Here is a 19,619-nt window from a genome sequence, read left to right as displayed (position 1 = left end):
TGTGGAAAGGAATATGCAACAGCCCCTCTGAGCTAAGATTCCCACATGCTTCACTCCAAACTCACTGGTTTAGATTAAAACATAAAATAAATTTATTAACTACAAAAGATAAATGTTAAGTGATTATAAGTGACAGCAAACAGATCAAAGCAGATTATCTAGTAAATAAAAATGCAAACTAAGTCTAAGATACTAGAAAGATAGGATGTGAATTAGCAAATTCTCACCCTGGCTGATGATACAAGCAGGCTGCAGATTGTTAAGGGGGAAGCTGCACTTGTTTTACAACTTGGAATCCCCAAATCTTTCATACACAGGCTAGAAATCCCTTTAGCCTGGGTCCAGCACTTTCCCTAGTTCAGTCTTTGTTCCTCAGGTGTTTCCAGGAATCTTCTTGTGCGGGGAGTGAAGAATTAAAGATGATGTCACTCCCTGCCTTATATAGCTTTAGCATATGGAGGGAACCCTTTGTTTCAAAACTTGGTTCCCAGACCAGTTTGTGGAAAAATACTGACATCCCAAGATGGAGTCCAGAGACATGTGATCCGGTCCCATGCCCTTGCAGAGTCATAGCAGCCATTACTTACAGGCTGTCTGGAGCGTTCTCAGGAAAGCTCACCATGTGGGAGATAAGCTTCTCCTAAGGCCTATTGTTTTCCCTAATGGCTCATTACCCCTCATTACCCTCATCCCCGGCACCACCCCAAAGCCTGCATCCCCAGCCCAGATCCCTGACTGCCTCTAGCACCCCAACCCCTTGCCCCAGCCCAGAGCCCCCTGCCACACACTGAACCGGCCCCTCCTCGCAGCCCTCACCCCTGCACCGCAACCCTCTTCCCCAGCCCTGAGCCCTTCCCACACTCCAAGCCCCTAATCCCCAGCTCCATTGGATCATGGGCATCGACAATTTTCTTCAACTGCATCCCCAGAAAAAAAGTTTGAAAACCACTGGTCTAGTGGGTGTCACCCAGATATAACTACATTTGAAATACAGTTACATAGTCAATATTCATAACTTCAAATACAAAAATGATACATGCATACAAATAGGATAATCATATTCAGCAAATCATAACTTTTTCAATGACACCTCACATAATTTATCTTGCACAAAATGCATCATAATTATGCCATAGTCTTATCATAATAACATTACTATGACAAATATGGGGTGCAGTGTCACAACACGCTCCAGGAATTATTTTGGGAGAGTGCCCGTGTTATACATGAGATCAGACTAGACTACCACAGTGGTCCCTCTGGCCTTGGAATCTACAGTTCCTAGGACTTGAGATACCTGAATTCAGGTCTCTGCTCTCCCACTGGCTTCCTGTGTGACATTGGGCAAGTCATTTTGTCTCTCTCGGCGCCTTAGTTGTCCAGCTGTAACATGGAGATAATAGCACTTCCCTACCTCACAGCGGTGTTGTGAGGATAAATACACTGAAGATTATGATGCACTCAAACAGTCATATAAGTACTTTACAACCTAGGGTCTGGTCGTAAAGTGGGATTGTCTTTCATTTCTCTTTTCATGGGGCTCACACAAACATTTCTCCTTTTTTTGTACCTAGCATGCAGAAATTAGTTCTTGTGAATTCTTCAGTCCTTCGATCTTCATTAGAGGATATTTATTGGCTAGTTCCCAACCATACTAGATGATTGTTGATGATTCCTGGAGGACAGCCAGGCTGTGTCAAATCAAGGGGGCCCACTTTGCATTTTTGGCTCATATCTGATTTTGTTTTCAGCTATGGTGGATAACGTTTTCAAGTACATGATTCATCTGTGCTCTGCATCAAGCCTACAAATCTTTACTTACAAAAGCCATTCCTTAATCCTACGTTCTATGCCAAGTAACTCCAAAAAAGCAAAATTATCAGTCAGACACTTGCTCGCAGCTCTAGTGCAAGTTAGTTACTGAGGGTGAGCTCCCTTTATTATACCTATGCTGTCAACTGAGGGGGTTTTTATTTAAGTGCTATGACAACTGCACCCTATTTATACCAATGAACATCAACATATCAAAATAGTAACATCAAAACAAAATCCACAGTGATCAGTTTACACTTTAAAATAAATGTTTCTTTAACTTACATTTGATTATCAGCTATAAACATTGGAGACGTGTTTAATGGCTTTGAAAATGACAGATGATATGGACCTTAGCTATTATCATTCAAACAGACAATACTGAGTAGGCTAGTTGACTAGAGTAGGGGGCTGCAGTTCAAGCAATTAGGCATCCAGAGATCTACACGCTGCACGTTGCACACTGTGTCAAAGGCAATTAATAGGGATGGGAACTGGTGAGGAAAGGAGGGGTTTTATTTGATATCTTGTGTCATTTCCAAAGCAATGGGCATAAAAGTCATCAAGGAGCTACCATGCTCTAGCTTGGCAGATGAGGAGTGGCCCCCACCTTGAACACAACCAGTGTGCTTCCACTGGATGACTGCAGGATTTCAGGAGTGTGTGTGAAGGCTGTGAACTCCTATGTACTCTGGAGCCAAGGACTGAAATTCTGGCCCTGTTGAAGTAAACGGCAAAACTTCCCAGATCTCAGATTTCACCCCAGATCTTTAGGGGCTTCCTGAGCAGCTGAGCACAGTGGGGCAGGGCTATTGAATCCACTAGCTATTAAAAGAGCAAGAACACAAGGCCTGGGGAAACTGGGCGTAGAATGAATCTGCTGCTGCTTTGTGACACCCACCCATGGCTCAACATAGTTACTCAGGCTGGATGTTGCAAAGACGATTTGTCCTTAGTGCATAGGCAAGGTTTGTTTACTAGTGAAGTAAAACTTGACCTTTAATAATTACGTTTTCTCATCCTTACCTTCCTGGATTATTACTAGATTTGGGTCCAGTCCAAGTACCCCTTTTTGCAGGTACCCCAGACTTAAGAAAAGGTCAAAGACTTTGCTCCCTATCTCTAATTACTACACTGTGCTATAATCAATAAGTTAAGGCCTATTAAAAAATGGAACTGGGCCATTGCTTTAAAGTCATTGCATTTTTAATGCCAACAGCCACTTACCATTTGTTTCTGTCTTTCTTTTAAGCCACTTTTAAATGAATCTCTCTCCCTGGTAGCTAGATCATTAGGAAAGGGTTGCAGCAAAGGGGAAGTTTCAGTCTCCAGCACCGCAAAACAAGGATTCTTACAAAAATGTTCAAATGTATTCCCCCTAAAAGGGGCACCTAATTAATCACTGCAGCCGAAAGTACACCATAAGCCAGCCATTATCGAAGAAAATCCCTGCAGCACATATATGGTTATTTATTTGTACAGTAAGTACTCTAATGTGGTAACACTTACCCAGAAGACACTGGCATTCATTCCCACTCTCATTTCTGCAAGACAAACCCACACACTAGAGCCAAACAAATATTATTTAAACATATTTTTAACTCTCATTTTTGTTATTTATTATGGCAGAGGATGCCTCAAAGACATTCTTAAGAAGCTGAATCTTCTGGCATGCATGTAAAATGAAGGAGCAAAATCTAGAAAAATCAGAGTTAACAAACCTGTTAAAAGATTTAGATACTCACCAGACAGGCAGGCCGAGTGCAGAACTTTGAAAGGAGCCCATTAATACTAGATAGGACATGAACAGGCTGCAAAATGTAACGAGTGAATGTATGCTGCTGGAACTCATATAAAAGAGAAATATTGGGAATCGGGCGGTGGGGGGACACCAGGGCTCAAAGAGCAGAATCAGAATAAAGCAACTTGTGTTAGGGCAAAGGATGACAAGGAAGCAAATCCAAACAATGAGACATATGAAGTTTGCAGGTGTATTTATGCAGAACTTTTTTCAGAGAACTGTGTTCTGGACACACAAGAAATTGAAGGGTTTCTCCAGGAAAGCTAAATACACAAATATCAGCTGAATCAAATAAACCCTACTTATTCCAAGTGAGGTAGATGCGCTTTAGCTGAGACCATACTGGGAAAACTCTGAGTCAATGTTTATCAGAACTTTAAGAAACAATCTGGCCAAATTTTCCAAGGGCATCCCAGCATTCACCAGCATGTTCATGAGTATATTTATTTGTATGTACAAATGGACATCCACAAGCTAAAGGGTTTCCACAATACTTTGTTTCTTCTGTCTGGATGTTTTTACGAAGTAGTTTGGTTTCTTGGATAAGGACTAGGATACCTGAGTTCGTTATCCATCACTGAGCTGCTGTGTGATCTTTATCAAGTCATTTGACCTCTCAATGTCTCATTTTACCCATCTGTATAATGTGGTAAAGTTGCTTACTTTCCTTTCTGAATGCTTTCAGATCTAAGGCTGAAAAGAGCTAAGTCCTGAAAGTATTATAAAAATGTACATATTTTGCTTGTCACTTGAGTCTCCAACATTCTCACACCATATGAGTGGGTGGAAATGTGATTGCAAGTGCCTTACCCAATCATCTTGTGGTGTGTGACGGGGCAGACTGGCCCCGCACCTCGCAGTGGTACCACAGGAGTTAACCCTTCCTTCCTGGCAGAGGAAGCCCCGCCCCGGAAGCCCCGCTGGGCATGCTCCAACTGGAGAATAAGTATAAAAGCCTGCAAAGGTACTCAGTCTGGGCTAACCACCGGAGGAAAAGGAGGCACACCGCCAGCTCCTGAGGAAGAACAGCCAATGCTCCCGGGTCCAGGGGCCAGCCAAGCCAGGATACACCCGGCATCCCAGACGGAGGTCTCGGCAGCAGGGGATGGACCGGAGAGACAACCCTCGCCCCCCCAGAGTGGAGAAGATGACATTGAGGGTAGGAAGTGACCCAGGGGCATTTTAGAGACAAGCAGCGTTAAAGCTGCACCGATGCTCGGCGTGTTGCGAGCGGATCCCCGCCGAGCTAAGCGCCAGGGGAAACCTTGCCAATAGGAGAGCCCTGGGTTGGGACCCGGTGGAGAGGGCGGACCCGGGTCCCCCTACCCCTCCGACCATTGGGATACATTTCCCTGCCTGAGGGTGAGTTATATGGACTCTGGCCATTGGGCCACAATGCCCTGATACTTGGGACAAGCTATATGGACTTTGGCCACTGGGCCACGTTACCCAGATACTTGGGGCGAGTTATATGGACTCCGGCCATTGGACCACGATACCCGGATACTCGGGGCGAGTTATATGGACTCTGGCCATTGGACCACGATACCCGGATACTCGGGGCGAGTTATATGCACTCTGGCCATTGGGCCACACTGCCCGGATACTCGGGGCAAGCTATATGGACGCTGGTCATGAGGCCATGCTGCCCTGAGGCTTGGGGGCGCGATACATGGACTCAGACCGTTAGATCTCGCCACCCCGGCCAAGGGGCAAGCATGGGGAAACTGGCCATTGGGCCACATCCGAACGCCCTTACAGGATGGGCGTGGGAACATAAGAGTGGCGAGGCCCCGACACCCCATCCACCCCTGCCACATAGGGGCACTGCAGTGCCGGACCTGTCACATCTGGTGGAGAATGCGGGCAGCAATCAGAGCCTGAAGTAAGGACCCAGATGCTCAGGATGGAAGCAGAAAAGCTACTGAAGTGGCTGCTGGGCAACCAGCAGCAACAGGCTCCACAGTTGCTCCAACAACTAGCAGCCCAACAGCAACTGCAAGCAGCGCAGCAGCAGGAGCAACAGCAGCAGCTGATTAGGGAGCTGGCCGCGCATCAACAAGCCAGCCAGGAGTGATTATTCCAACAGATGACCACACTGCTAGGACACGCATCAAGTCCTTCATCTGGTGTGGCGGGGACGGGGACGGCGAGGGCCTCAGAGGGCTACTAGTGTGCTTGACCAAGATGGGGGCTGGAGACGACCCCGAGGCCTTTCTCCTGATGTTCGAGAGGGTTGCCACCGCCGTCCAGTGGCCCCACGCACATTGGGCCACTATACTAGCCCCCTACCTGACAGTCCCCGTGCAGACCGCTTATTGTAACCTTGACCCACAGGAGGCGCTGGACTATTCCAAGGTCAAGGACGCCATCTTAGACCAGACCGGCATCAGTCCCGAGACCTACCGCCAGCAACTCCACCGAGAACGATACACGCTGGGGGCGAGACCATGAGTCATGGCCCAACAAATCTGCGACCTCTGCTGGAGGTGGCTCGAGCCCGAATGCCGGATGAGTCTTCAGGTTGCCGAGACGGTGGCTCTGGAGCAGCTCCTGCAGACCCTCCCTACCAAAGACCCTCGTGGAGGCAACCTTGCTAATGGAGGATTACCTAGCTGTGGAGGGAGAGCAGAAGGCCGGCTCAAAAGGGGGGATCTCAGGCGAACGGAACCCAGTCCCAGGAAGAGGGGCCCTCAAGTCAGAGGGGGGAGCCCCCGTTCATATGCCCAACCCTCAGGGACCCCACCGACACATGCTGCAAGGAATCCCCCGGGGGCGAACCCCACGCGGAGCCAAGATGACTCACCGAGAAGACAGAGTATCCCCCAGGACATCCCACCTGGAGAAGGCAATCAGGAGCAGTGTTATGAGTGCGGACAGACAGGGCATTTCCAGAGGGAATGCCTGTACATGGATTGTAATTATGGACAAGTTTGGGCCGCCAGTCAACAGGCCCAGAGGTGGGAACCGGGTAAGATCCTCACACCAGTGAGAGTGGATGGGACGCCGACTATGGCCTTGGTAGACTCCAGATGTAGCCAGTCAGTCATCCAAGTGGGGCTGGTAGAACCCACTGGCCCCGCCGGGGCCCGAATACACCTGAGGTGTATCCATGGGGATGTGAAGCCCTATCCCACTATCTGGGTGCAGCTCAAGATGGCGCAAAAGGGAGGGCGGTGCCTGGTTGGGGTGGCTCCAAAACTGGCTTACCCAGTGATTCTGGGCCGTGACTGGTTGGGCTTCGCTGAACTCCTGAAAGAATGGGGTAACCAACCGGTGCAGCCAAGGGGGCGGCGGGCCAAAAGGCCGGGGTTACCAGGCCAAGCCACACCAGACGCCCCCCCGGAGGGCCCTCGGAGAATCCCAAGCTAGACGAAGGAGACTGGGCCCTGGCTGAGAACCAGGTGAGGGAGAGCCAGGGATTGCTGGATATCGATGATGATTTCCTAGAAGCACAAAGGGGGGACACCACCTTCAGCCGGGCCTGGGAACAAGTGATGAGTGACCCGGGGGAGGAAGACCCACCTGGACGCCAGCAGCAAGGCCCCTGCTTTGAGATCCATAATGACCTACTCTACCGAGTGTTCCAGGAACCCCAGACAAGGGAAGAACTGTGCCAGTTGTTGGTCCCAAGGCGGTTCCGGCGGAACATTTTCCACTTGGCTCACTCCGTACCTTGGGCCAGGCATCTGGGGAGGGAGAAAACGCTACAACATGTGGCCCCAGAGGTTCTTCTGGCCAGGCATTCATCAGGAGGTGCGGGAGTAATGCTCATCTTGTCCCAAGTGCCAGAAGGCCAGCCCAAAGGGGGTACCAAAAGCCCCCCTTGTGCCCATGCCAGTGATGGGAACACCTTTCAAATGGATTGGCCTGGACTTGGTGGTATCCTTGGAAAAGAGCAGCTCAGGCCACAAGTACATCCTGGTCATGGTTGACTATGCAACCCGGTACCCAGAGGCAATACCATTACGGTCCACCATGGCCCCGATCATCGCCAATGAGCTCCTACAGATCTTCACTCGGGTCAGCCTGCCGTGGGAGATACTGACAGACCAAGGGACTAATGTGACCTCTAGATTGATGGTGGAATTATGCTGTCTGTTGAATATCCATACACTGAAGACCTCCGTCTACCACCCCCAGACAGATGGGTCGATAGAGAGATTTAATGGCACTCTGAAAGCCATGCTGAGAAAGTTTGTGGACAATGATCCCCGGCACTGGGATAAGCTACTCCCAGTGCTCCTCTTTGCCATGTGAGAGGTACCCCAGGCATCCACAGGATTCTCCCCTTTCGAACTCCTCTATGGGAGGAGACCCCGGAAATTCTAGATCTCCTGAAAGAAACATGAGAAGAGCAGGAGACCCGGCTCAGAGGATCCGTTCAATATATCCTCCAACTACAGGGACGGCTACACACGTTGGGAGCCTGGGCACGAGAGAACCTGGTGAAAGCCCAACCATGGGGCTCAGTATAACAAAGGAGCCAAAACGAGAAGTTTTGAGCCAGGAGACCGTGTCCTCTTGTTGCTACCTTCCTCAGAATCCAAGCTGTTGGCAAAGTGGCAAGGCCCCTTCTAGGTAACCAGACTAATAGGGCCTGTAGACTATGAAATTCAGCTGTCGGGACGAAGGAGGGATACGCAGGTCTACCATGTGAACCTCCTCAAGGCCTGGAAAGACTGTGAAGGCCTGATGATTTCCCCATACCCGCTAGAACCTGAATTGGGGCCATTGGCCAGGGAACCTGTAGAACCAGGGGTGGCAGCCATAGGCCCAGAGCTCAACCTGCCACAGCAGGAGCAGGTACAACAGTTGATATCCAACTTCACCACAGTCATGTCAACCCCGCCAGGGAAGACCAGGTTGACTAGCCACCATATCGCTACCATTCCAGGCCACAAAGTGCGGGAGAGCCACTGCCCGCTCCCCAAGAAGATGTGGAAGACCGGGAGAAAGGAGCTTGAGATGATGTTGGCCCTAGGAGTGGCCAAAGAGTCGAGAAGCGAATGGCAGAGCCCAATAGTACTAGTCCCTAAGCCGGATGGGGCAGTCAGGTTCTGCTCTGACTTTGCAGGGTAAATACAATTTCTCATTTTGATGCCTATCTTATGCCCCATGTGGATGAGTTGCTGGAACGATTGGGTAAGGCAGAATTCATCTCCACCCTAGATCTGACCAAGGGAGACTGGCAGATCCCTCTGATACCCACCTACAGAGAAAAGACAGCTTTTCCCACACCATTTGGCCTCTTCCAATTCACAATGATGCCTTTTGGGTTACACGGGGCCTCGTCCACCTTCCAGTAGCTCATGAATCAAGTGCTGAGCCCCCACAATTTGTATGCTGCGGCATATATCGATGACATCGTTATTTATAACTCCAGCTGGTAGGAACATCTCCAACACCTCATGGACGTGCTGTGCACCCTGGACAAGGCTGGTCTCACTGCAAACCCGGCCAAATGCCACTTGGGCCAATGAGAAGTGACCTACCTAGGCTATACGGTGGGCCAGGGGAAACGCCACCCCTTTGTAGATAAGGTAGAGGCCTTGAAAAGCTACCCCATGCCCACAACAAAAAATCAAGTTCCACAGTTCTTAGGGCTGGCCGGATACGACCAACGGTTTGTGCCTAACTTTGCCATGCTCGCAGGCCCCCTCACAGACCTGATGAGAAGCTCCCAGCCGAAGAAGGTCCAGTGGTCGAAAGCCTGTGAGGAGGCCTTCGACGCCCTATGCGAACGGTTGACCCGAGAGCCTATACTGAGACAGCCTGACTTCTCAAAACCCTTTGTTCTTCAGACCGACGCCTCCAAGGTAGGGCTGGGAGCCATGTTGTCCTAGGAGGATCGGGGAGAGGAGCACCCCATCTTATATCTAAACCATAAGCTGTTTCCCCTAGAAACCCGGTATTCCACCATAGAGCGGGAGGCCTTTGCGATCAAATGGGCAGTTGAGACACTGAGGTACTACCTGTTAGGGAACACCTTCTCCTTGGTGACGTATCACACACCTCGTAGATGGATTAACAGCATGAAGGAAGCGAATACGCGGATCATGCTGTGGTATCTGTCTCTCCATCCCTATTCCTTCCACGTGTCACACCAGGCGGGGAAGGCCCATAGGAATGCGGACTTCTTTTCCCACGTTGGGGAAGGGGAGGGGGAAGAAAAGTCCCAGAAACCGCCGGCCCCAGACGCAGTTTTAAGGGGGTGGGGGGTGACAGGACAGACTGGCCCTGCACTGGTACCACAGGGGATAACCCTTCCTTCCTGGCAGAGGAAGCCCCATCCCAGAAGCCCTGCTGGGCATGCTCCAACTGGAGAATAAGTATAAAAGCCTGCAAAGGTGGTCAGTCTGGGCTGACCACCGGAGGAGAAGGAGGCACACCGCCAGCTTCTGAGGAGGGACAGCCAACACTCCCGGGTCCAGGGGCCGGCCAAGCCAGGACGCAACCGGAGTCCCAGATGAAGGTCTCAGCAGCAGGGGATGGACCGGAGAGACAACCCTCGCCCCCCCAGAGTGGAGAAGATGACATTGAGGGTAGGAAGTGACCCAGGGGCATTTTAGAGACAAGCAGCGTTAAAGCTGCACCAATGCTCGGCGTGTTGCGGGCGGATCCCCACCAAGCTAAGCACAAGGGGCAACCCCAGCAATAGGAGAGCCCTGGGTCAGGACCCAGTGGAAAGGGCGGACCCGGGTCCCCCTACCCCTCCGACCATTGGGATACACTTCCCCGCCTGAGGTCGAGTTATATGGACTCTGGCCATTGGGCCACAATGCCCTGATACTCGGGACAAGCTATATGGACTTTGGCCATTGGGCCACAATACCCGGATACTCGGGGCGAGTTATATGGACTCTGGCCATTGGACCACAATGCCCTGATACTCGGGGCGTGTTATATGGACTCTGGCTGTTGGGCCACACTGCCCAGATACTCGGGGTGAGCTATATTGACGTTGGCTGAGGGGCCAAGCTGCCCTGAGACTTGGGGGCGCGATACCTGGACTCAGACCGTTAGGTCTCGCCACCCCGGCCAAGGGGCAAGCATGGGGAAACCGGCCTTTGGGCCACATCCGAACGCCCTTACAGGACGGGCATGGGAACATAAGAGTGGCGAGGCCCCGACACCCCATCCACCCTGCCACAAAGGGGCGCTGCAGTGCCGGACCTGTCACATGGTCCGCCTGGTGCATGGTCACATGGTGCATCTTTACTACAATTTATGTATTCAGTCTAAAAGCAGAATCAGTTGGCCAGATCAGTCTCTTTTACCCTTATTATGAAAGGGGAACGTGTATCTCAATGGTATGAGGTCACACGTCTGAAGTTGTTGGCTGGGCAAGAGATATGCATCCCGTCAGACAAAAGTGGGGGTGGTTCTATGTCAGAGGTGGGCAAACTATGGCCCAAGGGCCACATCCTGCCCGTGGGACCGTCCTGCCCGGCCCTTGAGCTCCTGGCTGGGGGGGAATAGCCCCTGGCCCCTCCCCCACTGTCCCCCCTCCCCTGCAGTCTCAGCTCCCCGTGCCGCCAGCACGAGAGGGGGCTTCACTGCGGGGACAGGGGAGAGCAGGGAGGGAGGCTCATCTGCAGCCGCAGGGGAGCAGGCAGGTGGTGCGGGTGGTGGGAGCGCGGTGAACCCGGGCGGAGGACTCAGGAGGAGCACCGGGTGGCCACGCAGCCAGCCAGAGAGAAGAGTGCTTTGAAGGGGAAACCTGCCGCTTCTCTCCAGCTACCCCTGCTCCTCCTGAGTCCTCTGCTCATGTTCGCAGGGCACCATTCCAAAAGGGGCTTTAGAGGGGGGCCTGTCAGGGGTCAGGGGTGTGGATAGGAGTCGGGGTTGGGGCAGTCAAGGAGCAGGGGGGGTTGGATAGGGGGTGGGGTCCCGGGGGGGGTGGTTGGGGCGAGGGGGGGTCCCAGGATGGGTGGTCGGGGACAAGGAGTAGGGGGGATTGGATGGGTCGGGAGTTCTGAGGGGGGCAGTCAGGGGGCGGGAAGTGGGACGGGGTGGATAGGGTTAGGGTTTGGGAAGGCACAGTCTTCCCTACCCGGCCCTCCATACAGTTTTGGAACCCTGATGTGGCCCTCAGGCCAAAAAGTTTGCCCACCCCTGTTCTATATTATATATAATTGGCCTTGGAAGCCAAAAGTTAGAAACATTCTCTCTTAAGAGCTTGCAGTCTTGTTCATTTAAATGGGAATGTTTGGGGATTGGATGTGGTTTCTGAACACACACTGCCTCAAATTTTTCAAATACCAAGAAGAACGAGTTACCCACAAGTCCCCAATGAGTTGGTTGTGTCAGCTGAAGCTGATGACTATACCTTGGGAAATCTTTTCATTCTGCACATTGCATCTTGTGTCCTAAATCAGTGTCAGGCTGTCATATATTTATCTCTATCAGTTTCATTGCCACTCTCAAGAGAGAAAATTGACGGACACCCATTTCTTTCACTTGTCCCTAGACTTACCATTTATAGGTCTGTTTCTAAGCCCAACCAAATGTCTGAAAGCATCGTATGAGCCTATTTTGATATTCATGGAGAAAACCCAAGATATGCATATAGTCCCAAGCTGGCTGCAAAGAGGTATAATTTCTAAAATATATGCTCTAGTTTAGACAGAAATTAATTCAGGGTTGTACGGGAGGTCAGGCTAGATGATCACAATAGTCCCTTCTGGCCTTAGATTCTGTGAATCTCTGAAATTATACCTACACCATCTGCACCCTGGCGGTGGATTCAGCCCCATGGAGGTCAAGCAGTGATACCAAAGCTGAACTCCACCAGGAAGAAGAAACTTTAAGGTAGGAAACCCACTGAAAGAGGCTGATACAGTGATGTGCTGAATCAGCACATTTCTCATTTTCCCCACCCCATTTCTTGGGCTGTAGCGTGGGCCACGCAACCAAGGAGACTTTACTGCAGTTTGACACCACTCATTCTCCCTACCAACCCCAGACTGCGCTTTCCTCTCAGATCCATTTAACTCATTAATGTGTGCAGAGCCAGCCACACTACTGAGCTGGATTTAACTCAGCATGGCACTAATATTGACACAACGATGCACTAATGAGTTCAGCCTATTTAGATCTTATTACATTTTCAAATGTGATCATCCACAGCTGTATTACATATCCAGAGGCCGCATCTCACACTCATGCCTCTGATAAGGAAACAGCTGCTTATTGCAACTCGGGCCTATTGCATTTGGCTGTATCCAGTGCATTTTGACAGTTTGGATCGCACTAATTCTCCCCAGCCTTGGCACACTTGGTGTGGTATGTGAGTCCCATCCCATGTCCCAAAATAGGGTGGATTTTATTCTTCATCTAGGCAAAGACAAAGTCCTTCGATAATAGAGTTTATGGGATACAATTCAGTTTTAATGTCTATTAATAATAACAATCTTCATACACCTAATGCCCAGTCAGTGCAGTGAAAAGATATATCACTGCTTCTGAAAGGTGCTGAATTGATAGCCTTCTTAATAGAAGAGTGCACAGGCTTCATCATGTATTCTTTCTGTAGTTTGTAATGTCTTGGGGCAAAGAGTATGTCTTATCCAACATCTATAAAGTGCTATAAAAACATAAAGCTTGTGTCTAAACATTTAACTATAATAAGAGTAATAACTAGACTTGATGCTCTTTGGCTGACATTTGGAGAAAGAGAGAACCCTGTGAGATTACTTTAAGGTTCTTTAGAATACAGGATACTTTGGTGATGGAGACTTTTTGGATGATTGGCATTCTCACAAGTAGCTATCATACAGCCAAAGATCAGGAACTTCACACTGCTATACAATGTAAATTCCCATTTTGGGATATGAGAAAAGGGACATCCCTGGGGTAACCTCCAAAGCAGAAAAGTACTTATCTTTTAAAGTTATATGATCTTTATTATCCTGACACAGAAATATTTTAAAAAAATCTCCCTCTAGTTATATAACCCGCAGGAGATACTTTAGAAAATAAATTCTGGTTAGAGGAAAATTGCAATATAGAGTTATTTTCTTAACTAGATTATCTGATTTTTACGTTGATCTAACCCTCTTTTTCACTCAATTGGTTTATATATTTGAAAATTAAAAGTTAATAATGAATAACTTTGGGAGGAGGTTATGCATGCTTCTCCACATTGCCAGGTCAATGTGATTCAGCCCTGTTGAGAGGCATGGTATCTGTGAGTAAAAGGATAGCTTAGTTTCTCTGTCCATTCACTACTCATCCAAGATGCTCAGATTGAATTCTACTTTTCATTATGTTAATCATAATTAATTGGTTAATTGACACTGGACTGAGATCACTAATTCATTTCAACAGGCCACCAAACAGATGTTTAGTGGTAAAGGTTTCCAGCCATTCCTGACCTGGGCCATATCTTACTTGAGGATCCATAAACTATTATCAGTCCTCTGAAGCATTCAGTCCCCTCCCCAGGAGTTTATTTTCCAGTCCCTGAAATAGTGGAACAGGGCTGCATTGCCGGAGAAATGTCCGGGATGATCTAATAGGTCATTCCTATCTTTAACTTCTATCATTTAAAATAGAGACAAATTCTTTTCCAATTATTTGAAAGTTCTCGCTGTGAGCAAAATAAAGCAAAGTTCACTAACCTTTCCGTTTCTTTGTGAGTTTTCCCCCTTATTTAAAGAAATCAAATGTGACAATCCCAGACAGTTAATGTCTTTGAGAAAGGTCAGAAATCTCCCAAAATAGAGAAAATGCAATGTCTCCAAAACGCTGCTAAATCCCTTCCAGTGTATTTTGAAATAAAAAAACCTTATGTTCTTCTGCCAAGTGCCACCAAACAAGTCAATAATGAACCTGGAAACTTATATTACAACATATTTATATACACCAGAGGGATGAATTTCCTCATTTGAAAATGAATCTGAGTCATGTCTACATTTCAGTATTAGAAAAGAGCGCTTTACTCTTTTAGTACTGTGACTTCCTTGATTTCTCTGATTCCTTTGGACCTGACCGTATTTTTTTTAAATAAAGAGACACTGTAGCACAGCAGACATTACCACATCAGAGTTACGCTGTTGTCATTGCAGCATGCGAGCCATTTCAACTGCAATGTTCAAAAGCGTCAGGAGTTAGGCATCAACTCCCATGGAAACTCATTTAGAAATTCAGGGGAGTTTAGGCACCAAACTCCCTTAAGCTTCTGATCCCAGCCTAAAACCATTGTGCCTGGACATCAAATCTGGCATCGGTGAATTCTGCTTGCACCACAGCAGCCCGCCTATGCAAGTGACTTTTCCCATTCAACTGATCATATTAATTTCCCTTATCCAGCAGAACTACTGACAATTGCAGGCATCCTGTAGGGATGAAATCAGTCCAGTAAAGTGGGCCTCTGCACCACTGAACTCGGACCTATTTTCCTGTTTTGAGTGTAAGTGGGATTCTCCTCCTAAAGGAAGAACAGAGAGAATATTTGCAGTCTCTAGTTATTGTATATCTCACTGCAGGTGAAAATCAGTCTAACTCACTTATTGTTTGCTTTTGTATTGTTCTTCTGTTAAACAATTCCAAGGGGTTGTGTCATCATGAGACGAGACTAAAGGATGGGTCTACCTGTGCTCCGTAAAGGCTGTGTTGTGGTTATACAGTTCGGGGCCCTCCACGGTTACCAGAAAGGACCAGGAGGTGTAGCAAGGTGCTTACTAAATGTAGAGAATTTCCAAACCAAGAAGTTTATACATTTAGTAAGCTTCTCCCTCACTACAAGGATCATTTAAATGTCAGTTCAGTGAAACCAAAGGTGTCACGTGTCAAGGAATCTCTACGAGGAGCAAGGAAGTTCTGTTTGCAGGATGGAGTGGGGATTCGGTGATCTGATTATGTTAGCTTTGTTTTAATGTTAACTTGCAAGTGCCAGTATAAATGAAAATGGTCTAAACCAGAGATGCTCAACCATTGGCTCTGGAAGCATAAAGTGGCTTTCTCCTCAGGTTTGAATAAGTTGTTATGCAAAGTCCTGATGACATGGATGTGGCCATTGTCCCATGAATAAAATGGCAATTTAATACAAAAGACACAGATGGACCCATCCACACAGACCATTCGGTTAAATCTGTCTCTGTAGTCCCAGCTAAAGCCAATTAATTTTTCACATTGCAACAAACTCTAGCATGTCCACAGGCAGCAGAGATTTTTAACGCCAGACTCTTTTAAACTAATGACAGATTTGCAGTGTCAGATCTCCCATTTAGCCCTAAATAATACTACTCAGAATGCAACCATTATGTATCTGTTTATTATTATCATTTTATTATTTGTATTACCACAGCACACAGAGACCCCACACAAAATCAGAGCCCCATTGTGATAGGCTCTGTAAAAGCACACAGTGAAAGACAATTCCTGTCCCAAAGAACTTATAACATAAAAGAATGGGAGAAAGGGAGTTTTATTATGTTCTCTAGATGAATCAGCTATTACTCCAGTAGTATAAAATTTATAATATGCTTTTGTATTCTAAAGGCTGAATTATTTTTTTTAAATGGCATCTAATTCTGTGGCTGCAATCTTGTGTACATGCAAATGGCAGCATTTGGATGTCTAACTCAGGCAGCTAAACATCTGAATGCAATCCTTGCACCTAAAATTTTGTTCCTGCGCTTGATCATGGCAAAACGTGGCCATGCATAATTTAATTCTTTTGTGGCACTCTGTTTAATGACAAAATAGTTCTGTGGCTGAGGACTGACTTCCAGCGGCCTAGACCTGTTCACTTTGGAGATGTCAAAGGTGCTACAGTATGTATAATACTATTCAGTATTAGTTTACCAATTATTATTTCTTATTTGTGTGCTTTTGAGCAATCAGAAATGATGGAGGTACATTAAGACTTGTTGTTTCTACTCTAGTCATTGCCAAACCCATTGGCTGTCATGTGGCTGTTGTGGTTTTATGGTTCTCTGTTACTCTGTCTGATGTTCCCTGGAAACATTCTGTCTCATGAGATATGTACTACCTGGCGTAGATTCAGAGGTGGACAATCATGTAGCCTTCAGCTTCTTTGTTTAGTGATACCATCTTTCCAGCGATGTCTGGTTTATAAAAAATAGGCCACATATTACTTAGTAGGACACTGCTGAATTTGCTTGCTTGCCAAACTCATTCTAAGAAACATCCAGAGCAATAAAATATTTGCAAACTAAAAAAATTTGGCGGAAGGTGAAATAAAATATTAAAGTTTTATTTTCTCAGCAGGAAATTAGGAATGATGCAGGGAAGCACCTAGAAACATTCAGGTTGTAGGAAAAATATATAGGCTAAGGAGAAAGTACAAGCAATTTATTACCTCTCTCCATTTTAGAAAAGGGCAAGAAATTAATCTGTTTCTTTCATATGCCTACAAACCACACTTGTTTGTAGGACTTGACTCTGCTCCCATTGAAATCTATAGGAATTTAGCCAGTGACTTTAACTGGAACAGAATCAGGTCCACAGGTACTAACTCCTAGAAACTGTGACACTGTATTAAACTGAAATTTCCAGAGTTCTGCACAAAACTATAATACTTTATTTCCAGCCAGATGCTGCCTATGCAAAAGACAGGGGAAAACAGAGCCAAGAAAATATTTCAGAGATAGGAGACCCAGGGGAAGACTTACTGCTGTACATTGGGGAAAAGATAACATGGACTCGCAAAATGTGGGAAATGTTAAATATAGATCAGTGGTTCTCAGCCTTTCCCATACCATGACCCCACATTACAAGAGAAAAAGGTTTTAGGCTCCCATCCATACAGTCATGAAAAAAGGGAGGGTTGCAGTGACCCTATCCCTGGGGACTGCAAACCTCCAGTTTGAGAACTGATGCTATCAGTTGTGACTCAGAGCCATATGATACTGTAGCAGAGCCACTTGGGCATTTTAAAAGCAGATCAGAGCAATTATGAGATGGCTACTTTGGTCTCCTGGCCTAGGTCGTCCGTTAAATATAATCTACAATGAACAATCTAATCTACAGCTGTTGTTGCTGAAAAATGTTCAAGTCAAACAGTAGGATTTCAAGATCCAAGGGTAACATTTTCAAAAGCACCTGAGTAACTCAGGAGCTTAAGAGAATTAAGAGCCTAAATCTCATTGAAAGAATGACTAGTTATTAAGGATGACTGTGAAACTCTTAATAAGGTAGCTCAGATTTCCAAATCAGCAGGATTTAGGCCCCTGAGTGCCTAAAGTTATTTTGAAGATGGGATTTAGGCACCTAAGTCACTTACTTGCTTTTGACATTTTTATCCAGAAGGTCCTAAATTATTTAGATGCTTTTGAAAATGTTCCCACCCCCCTCCCCCCATGACACTTCTTCTTTTCTTTAAAGTGCCATGGCATGGGCTTGGTGGTCAATGACGAGGAATTGTAACTATTAATTGTGTTATCTATACTGCTTTCCCCATTTGGTTTGAGAAGCTCACTCAGAAAGTCTAGCAATTTAGAGTAGGACCATTCCCCCACATGTGACCTTGCTGCTCTTGGCCTGCTGATAGATGAGGAGATTGATTTAGTCACCGGCTTAACTATTGTTGTGTTTATAGGAACTTGTATCCCCTGACCAAATACTGACCTCAGTGGGAAATTTGCCTGCAGTGTTATGTTTAAAATATGAAACATACTTGTTGCCAACACATATTCTTCTTTGTCATTCACTTCTCTTAGTCTCCTGTCTGTGTGAAGCTACAGGCCTATTGGCAGGGCTGTAGCGATGATGGCTTCTTGGTTTTCTCTTTCTGACTTTGGATCATATCCAGAGAAATGAGCGGAGGTCTAGCTGGATAGTGTCATTGACACTAACATTCTTCTCTGGCCACCTCAGCTGAGAGGAAGATCATCGTGAAACTCGCAGTGATGTAGCTCAGATTTCACTTCGGTTCCTGCCCATGCATCACATATGCTTCCCCTTGATTTCTTGGAGTATACGTGGCAGGGCAGTGGGTGGGTAATCTCTAGATAGGGAGCCTGGTTAATTTTTACAGATTTTGTCTGTGGCAGTGTTCTCATCTCAAATGCAAGCCTGCTTCTCTGCAACTCTCCGAGCGTAACCTTATTAAAGATTCCAGATTAATATAAAAAAGACTCCATAAATGCAATCAACCTTCTTAACAAATAGCATTGGAGACTGACTTTAATAGCACAGTACCAGTGGAGAGTTTAACACCAAGGGGTCCTACAGCTCTCAGTCAAATGCACAGTCTTTCAGAAGCTTGTTCGTGACTCCCAGGCCTCCCAGAGCTAGAAAAGTGGTTTCACTATCAAACAGGGGGAAATTAAGAAGCTTCTGCCTCAAGATTAGCCATCTCCGGACAAGGGTAAACCTGTTTAGAAGAGCTGTTAACCCGGCTAAGTCATTATGCAAGGTAACCTATTTCCCCTTGTTTTTTCTATTCCCCCCCCCCCCCAGATGTTCTTGTTAAACCCTGGATTTGTGCTGGAAATGGCTTACCTTGATTATCATGCACATTGTAAGGAGAGTGATCACTTTAGATAAGCTATTACCAACAGGAGAGTGGGTTTGTGTGGGGCGGTGGGGTGGGGAGAAAACCTGGATTTGTGCTGGAAATGGCCCACCTTGATTATCATACACATTGTAAGGAGAGTGATCACTTTAGATAAGCTATTACCAACAGGAGAGTGGGTTTGTGTGGGGCAGTGGGGTGGGGAGAAAACCTGGATTTGTGCTGGAAATGGCCCTCCTTGATTATCATACACATTGTAAGGAGAGTGATCACTTCAGATAAGCTGTTACCAGTAGGAGAGTGGAGTGTGGGGAGAGAAAACCTTTTGTAGTGATAAACACCCATTTTTTCATGGTTTGTGTGTATAAAAACATCTTCTGTGTTTTCCACTGTATGCATCCGATGAAGTGAGCTGTAGCTCACGAAACGCGTATGCTCAAATAAATTGGTTAGTCTCTAAGGTGCCACAAGTACTCCTTTTCTTTTTGCGAATACAGACTAACACGGCTGTTACTCTGT

Source organism: Caretta caretta, chromosome 10 (genome assembly GCF_965140235.1).
Source record: "Caretta caretta isolate rCarCar2 chromosome 10, rCarCar1.hap1, whole genome shotgun sequence".
Taxonomy (NCBI): domain Eukaryota; kingdom Metazoa; phylum Chordata; order Testudines; family Cheloniidae; genus Caretta; species Caretta caretta.
This window is presented reverse-complemented; position numbering follows the sequence as displayed.